Raw genomic sequence first — 7,773 nt, 5'->3', positions numbered from 1 at the left:
ATATAATTCCGGATTGCCACAGAAATAATGAAGATTTTTTTCAGTCCCTGACCTAGATACATCTAAGAAATAAATTGGAAAAAATTCATATAAATATGCAAATAAAAAAAGAGTCATTTATATTTCAATTATATGTCATTATCTGATAAGTATTTCGGAAATAAAAGGTTTTTCCCGGGTGAATGTGTCCGGTTTCGACCAGTCCCGGGTGTTAAAAAAATGCGTATATTTCAATAATCGTGATTTATTATTGCAACAGTTAAATGTTTTAGCTAGTTTAAGTTCAATTTCAAAGATCCAAATGAAATAATTGTAAATATGCTGCCGAAATTAAGTTTAAATCGCCAAAATGAGTAATCCGGGCTCGCTACCCATTTTAGTCACTTGGAAAAGGACAATCGGTGATAATCATTCAAAAACACAACATTTTGACCTAAAACTTTCAGCGAAGGCCAGTCCTAGAATAATAAACTATGTCCGTAAATTTCATGAAGAAAGAATGAGTATTTATTTCGTGATTATCAAAAACCCGGTTTTCGTTATCGAAAATCCCGGCCCGGCCCGGGTTTCGCTACCCATTTTAGTCACACTCTAGAAATAGCGCATGCGCAGTAGTACATTATGTAAATAAGCCTGCTAAAAATATCGCTGGCTAAGGGGAAATTCCCACATCAACAAATGGGCAACATACATAAATCATTTATTCACATAAATTGCTTATTTTTGTGTTTATGGATAAAGGTAATTTTACGAAGAAATTGATTTTCGGTAGTGGGAAATTAAAAGATATTTCACAGGGATTTGGCCGCCGGTGTCGCATAATATACGTTCCGGGTAACTTAGCGTTCCGGCCGGAACGCTAAATACCTATAATATTGGTTCCGGGTCATAATAAACGTTCCGGCCCGCGTAAGATTTGTTCCGGCCGTAAAAAACGTTCCGGGTAACCAAGTACCCTATTAAACATAATTTGTTAAAAAATCATATGTTCATTTTAAATATTTGTGCAAAAGGTAATATTTCATATGTTCTATTCCTATGAATTTTGATCATTTTCTTTGACGATTACACTTTTTGTTTATTTATTGATTTTTTTTGGGGGGGGGGGAGGGGGGGTTGAAAGTTATGAATGGAAGTCCGAACCAAGTCATAAAAACATTGTTTATGTCATACGAGGTCAAATTAATTTTTTTGTAATTGTAATCATTAATAATATTTTAAATATTCTCATTTTTTCTTTCATGAGAACAATAAAAATCTTGCTGATTATATTAAAACTACATGTAGTTAATGTTAACAAAGTAACTGATATTTAGGATCAGATTACAAAAATTTGTTTTTAATTCTCTATCATATTTTTACAGGTACACAAGAACATTGGCCTATCCCCCGGTAAATTTACCAGACAAAGAGCTATTCTTAATGACATCATAAGAGCCAAGAGAAAGGCATTAACTAATACCAGAGAGGCAAGAAAAAAAAAGACTCAAGCGAAAGTTGGAAAGGTGTTAATTTTTAATGGTTAATTCTAAATCTAGAAAAAAAAAATTAAGAAAAAATATCAAGTGGCCTATAAACATGATTAAAATAAATTTATTGAAAGATATATTGATCAAAATTCATACATGATTTCAAAATTCCAGAGGAAGCAAATCAACTTCAGCTGAGGTAAGGGAAGGACCCACCTATGAACCAGGTGTTGAGTTTAACGATCTAGAAGTAGATGATGTGGAAGCCATCCCTCCTCCAAATTACCCCCCTTTGGAATCTCCACTAGTGGGTTCTGGAAGTTATGTGTACTTTGATCTAGAAGCAACTGGATTTGGTAAATGAATGTTTTATGCTTTTCTGAAAGTATTTTTCATGATCTGGGCATAATAATGTCACATCCATCCATTTTTCTCTCTCTATCTGTCTCTCTTTCTACCTCTCTCTCCTATTGGCTTATTGATTTATACAGTGTCTATATCTTTAGGAAATCAATAGCATTATAAAAAAGTTTACAGTTGTATGAATTCTGTTGGTCATGTGATCAAATTCTGATTTTAAGGGCAGAGTATTGCTATCTTTTACTTAATATATGCTTTTGAGAGTGAAAAGGATATGACCATTTCTGGATATAAAAAGTTTTTGTTTGAATTGTATAACATGATTTTTTATGAACACACAACGTTCAGTTTAACATCATAAATTTGACATTTTAACTCCATAAAAAGTTTACATAGACTTTAACTTTTTAGCTTTTTGTAGATTCATAAACAGAAAATATATTTGCGAATGTAAATATTGAATTTTAATGTTCTTTCAGAGCGGGATTCCCACATTACTCAAATTGCGGCTTTAGATGAAGACAGTGATGAATATTTCTGTACATATGTGATTCCCCAAAAGCCCATCAGTACACAAGCATCCAAAGTAACGGGCCTTGCATTGAACGGTACAACTTTGCATCACAATGGGAAAGCAGTTAAAGCAGTACCCATTCAAGAAGCTCTACAAGATCTAATTTCCTTCCTTGGCAATCTTCCATCTAAGAAACCAAAGATTCTTGTTGGACATAATATAAAATCATATGATTGCCCCATTATTATGAATGCTTTGAGGAACTGCAATATAGAAGACAGATTTGAAGAAGAAGTTATTGGATTTCTGGATACTATGAAACTTTTTAAACTTTCTTTCCCGTCTCAGAAATCCTACTCTCAACAACATTTAAGCAAAGTTTTACTGGCTGAGGACTTTACTTATGAAGCGCACAATGCCTTGGAAGACGTCGAAACTTTGAAAAAAATTGCGAACTTGCCCTCTATATCCTCTATCAAGAAGCCTAGTTGTGAATTTTCAGTAGATTATGTCACTAAATCTATTGATTATAATTCAGTGGTCAAAAGAAATATGCCTAGCCTTCAAGTGCTTGTGAACCGAAAAATATTAACTGCTGGAATGGCCAGAAAAATTGCAGGTAGTGACCTGTCTTTGCGCCACTTACAGTTAGTGCACAAAAGAAATGGCAGAGACGGTTTGTCAGCTCTCCTCTCCGAAACTGTGGCGGGGAGAGTCAGGGTGTCAAAGTCACAGAAAGTAATTTCATCACTTTGTGATTATTTTTAGTCCAAAATATTTGTTTACAGGGAAATTAAATTTAATTTCATTAGTATGAAATCATTGAAACCCCCCTAACAGTTTAAGTGTTCTTTTATGTATAATGGTGTCATCGTACTCTAGAAATTGTTACTTATGGAACAATATTTTCTCGATCTGGCTCTTTTTGTAAAGCCAAGAAACACTTTTGTACATTATCTTAGAAAGCCATGCATTTTATATATAATTAAACAAATTAAAATTATTTATACCCAAGAAAATCAAAATCTGATATCAGTGTGTCTATGAATAAAAGTTTGATGTCATCAACGTCTCTTATTTTTTTCTCCTAATTGAAATAAAAGGTAAAGGACAGATTAGAAGATATTGAACCATTATGGAAACTAATATTATAAATAATTGAAATGTAATCCAAATATTCCTGGTCATGGTTTATATTGGTTATAAATATATCAATGTATGAATTGAAATGCAAATTTTATTCTGAAACACATGCAATTACAAATGGACTTTGTTTTTGAGTCTCAAGTACAATAGCTGCAAACAGCATTTTCTGTGACCTTTGACTTCATTTTTCTGAAATAATCACTGACCTATATTTTTTTATTTGTGCTGAGTCAAGGCAGATACTGTATATTAAATACTAGGAAGTATCTCTCATTGAACACTTGCTTTTCAAATCCAAGTCACCTTCTTATAAATGCTACAGTATTGATATTTTCCTCTTACATGAATTTTATCAATCAACTAACTGTCCTCAGTTACCATGGCAACCATTTTTTAAAATCTTGGAATTTTAGAAAAATGCCATTCTTTATTATGTTATGTACATTGATTCATATTTGATTAACCTGTTTTATTCCAAAAACACAGTTACAATGAACTTTGATTAGAGTCAGGAATACAAGGGCAAAATCACATTTTGGGTGACCTTTGACCTCATATATCCTTCTTAGATGATCACTGACCTAATTTTTTTTCTTTTGCAATTGGAAGAAGGGGATAAGTACTAACACTGTATGGGTATCTAAAAAAATCCTTGATATTCAAAAACCAGGTATTTTTCAGTTAAAAATTGCATATATTTGGCCCAATCAAGACAAGTTTTCTCAAAAAATTGGATTAAAAGATCATTATTGGTAACCATGGCAACCATTTTTTAACCTTGGTGTTTTTATGTTATGCCATTCTTTATTATGTTATATATTGATTCATACTTGAAATAAACCTGGTTTATTCCAAAAAAAATACAGTTACAATAAACTTTGAATAGAGTCAGGAATACACGGCAAAATCACATTTTGGGTGACCTTTGACCTCATATATCCTTCTTAGATGATCACTTACCTATATTTTTTTCTTTGCAATAGGAAGAAGGGGATAATTACTAACACTATGTGTTTTAAAAAAAATCCTTGATATTCAAAAACCAAGGTATTTTTCAGTTAAAAATTGCATATTTTTGGCCCAATCAAGACAAGTTTTCTCAAAAAATTGGACCAAAAGATCATTATTGGTAACCATGGCAACCATTTTTTAACCTTGGAGTTTGAAAAAAATGCCATTCTTTATTATGTTATATATTGATTCATACTTGAAATAACCTGGTTTATTCCAAAAAATACAGTTACAATGAACTTTGAATAGAGTCAGGAATACACGGCAAAATCACATTTTGGGTGACCTTTGACCTCATATATCTTTCTTAGATGATCACTGACCTATATTTTTTTCTTTTGCAATAGGAAGAAGGGGATAAGTACTAACACTGTATGTGTATCTAAAAAAATCCTTGATATTCGAAAACCATGTATTTTTCTGTTAAAAATTGCATATTTTTGGCCCAATCAAGACAAGTTTTCTCAAAAAATTGGATTAAAAGATCATTATTGGTAACCATGGCAACCATTTTTTAACCTTGGAGTTTGAAAAAAATGCCATTGATTCTTTATTATGTTATATATTGATTCATACTTGAAATAACCTGGTTTATTCCAAAAAATACAGTTACAATGAACTTTGAATAGAGTCAGGAATACACGGCAAAATCACATTTTGGGTGACCTTTGACCTCATATATCTTTCTTAGATGATCACTGACCTATATTTTTTTCTTTTGCAATAGGAAGAAGGGGATAAGTACTAACACTGTATGTGTATCTAAAAAAATCCTTGATATTCGAAAACCATGTATTTTTCTGTTAAAAATTGCTTAATTTTGGCCCATTCATGGCTTGTCTTCTCAAAAATTGGAGGATGGTCATTATTTGTTACCATGGCAACAGAACATTTTAAATACAGAATTTAAATAAACATATCATGACTCTGTCTTCATGGTATAATTACTAATTTATACTATATTTCTCTTTTGAAATAATCCACAATTTTTAAAACATGCTATTTTTAGTAACAGAAATCACGTTTTTTCGTATATCCCCCTTCTGAGGGCCCCAGTTAAAAATTTGTATCACTGACCTATATTTTTTTTCTTCAAAATTGCATAAGTGGATGTTATGGAATGTCATAAACACCAATTCATGAAATCCTTGATATAAGAAATTTGAGGAGTGATATACCTTAATATTGGCTGTTAATTTTAATTTTCTTCTTTCTTTTATACTTTCGTATATGATACAGCAGGATTTAATCGTAAGACATACATATGTGTTTACATTTCAAGTCAGAATGTGCGGTCTTTTTACCAGAGACATTATATATTTATTGATATCTCTGATTTAAATATTATATTTATCCATGAAATTCCAGTTGATTATTTTGATTCTTTGTAAACAAAAGAAGGTGTGAAACTTGTTTACATTGATATACCCCCCATCGTGCTGTTTTACGATAGACTTGGCTTCTATCGATACGAATAATTGCTCAGTCTGCGAATCGCCGTAAGCACACATGACCACCCTGATCAGATGATAATGGTGATAGATTAATTATATTTACCATAAACTACTTTAATTATTAGGTGTAATATTTTAATTTCCTTTCAATTTTTTAAACACCCATACATGTAGTTGCGTTTTTTTAAACCAAATATAAAATAAACTAGATGAGATCTCGTTGAGAGCAACGAGTAGGTCTTCCGTTGAATTTTTCGATAAGATGAGATGTGATTTTGACTGAGATATTCGTTAAAAGAGAATGACAATAAGTTTTCCTTTATTAATTTTAAAGTTCCTGTTTTTTTATCACGATATTCTGAACATCTTTTGTTCAATATGGCTTATAAAAATACTCCCTCTTTTTGACGTAAAGCAGAAAAAATATATCATTTTGGCTCCTTGTAACCACTTATTACGTAACACATTATAAAAATTATATCATATATTGTTGCAAATCGTTAAGATAAATACTTTTGCTTTAGTAATGTATAACAAAATATTGATCATTAGAGAGTTATAGATAAAAGATTTTGGCCCCTCTGAGCCCCTTATTTGAGGGGTCAGCCCCATTTTCTTAATATCAAATGAAAGGTCTTGTGATTTTGAAGATTTTTTGTTCAACACTTATTCAGAGATATCTTTTCGTGGTGGAGATATGCTGAATGGAAATATTTAGGGGCCACTACTACAAGTCCTTAACGGGGCCGTTTAGCAAAAATTCAAAGTATGCATATTGTTTAGAACATTATTCTGACCATCTTTTGTTCAATATTGCTTATCAAAATATTCCCCCTTTTCGAGATATAAAGCGTCAAAGATTTGACATTCTGGCCCCTTGTGACCCCTAATTACGTAACATATGATCAAAATTGTATCATATATTGTTGCAAATTGTTAAGATAAATACTTTTGCTTTAGTAATGTATAACAAAATATTGATCATTAGAGAGTTAAAGATAAAAGACTTTTGGCCCCTCTGAGCCCCTAATTTGAGGGGTCAGCCCCATTTTCTTGATATCAAATGAAAGGTCTTGTGATTTTGAAGATTTTTTGTTCAACACTTATTCAGAGATTTCTTTTGGTTGTTCAGATATGCTATATGGAAACATTTAGGGGCCACCCCCCACAAGTCCTTAATGGGGCCGTTTTACAAAAATTCAAAGTATGCACATTGTTTAGAACATTATTCTAACCATCTTTTGTTCAATATTGCTTATCAAAATATTCCTCCTTTTCGAGATATAAAGCGTCAAAGATTTGACATTCTGGCCCCTTGTGACCCCTAATTACGTAACATATGATCAAAATTGTATCATATATTGTTGCAAATTGTTAAGATAAATACTTTTGCTTCAGTAATGTATAACAAAATATTGATCATTAGAGAGTTATAGATAAAAGACTCTTGGCCACTCTGAGCCCCTAATTTAAGGGGTCAGCCCTATTTTCTTGATATCAAATGAAAGGTCTTGTGATTTTGAAGATTTTTTGTTCAACACTTATTCAGAGATTTCTTTTCATTGTGGAGATATGCTAAATGGAAATATTTAGGGGCCACTACTACTAGTCCTTAATGGGGCCGTTTAGCAAAAATTCAAAGTATGCATATTGTTTAGAATATCATTCTGAACATCTTTTGTTCAATATTGCTTATCAAAATATTCCCCCTTTTCGAGATATAAAGCATCAAAGATTTGACATTCTGGCCCCTTGTGACCCCTAATTACGTAACATAGGATCAAAATTTTATCATATATTGTTGCAAATTGTTAAGATA

At 31.8% G+C, this 7,773-nt stretch overlaps 1 pseudogene; it reads left to right on the top strand.

Moving 5' to 3' along the window:
- Window positions 1-1,355: 1,355 nt before the first annotated feature.
- LOC134277523 (DNA polymerase III PolC-type-like) lies at window positions 1,356-3,352 on the top strand (annotated as a pseudogene).
- The last annotated feature ends 4,421 nt before the right edge of the window (window positions 3,353-7,773 follow it).

This window comes from Saccostrea cucullata, unplaced genomic scaffold, assembly GCF_032062105.1.
Source record: "Saccostrea cucullata isolate Sc308-1 unplaced genomic scaffold, CSIRO_AGI_Scuc_v1 ctg6664, whole genome shotgun sequence".
Taxonomy (NCBI): domain Eukaryota; kingdom Metazoa; phylum Mollusca; class Bivalvia; order Ostreida; family Ostreidae; genus Saccostrea; species Saccostrea cuccullata.
The sequence above is the reverse complement of the archived record's forward strand: the minus strand, read 5'-3'. Positions and strand labels throughout refer to the sequence as shown.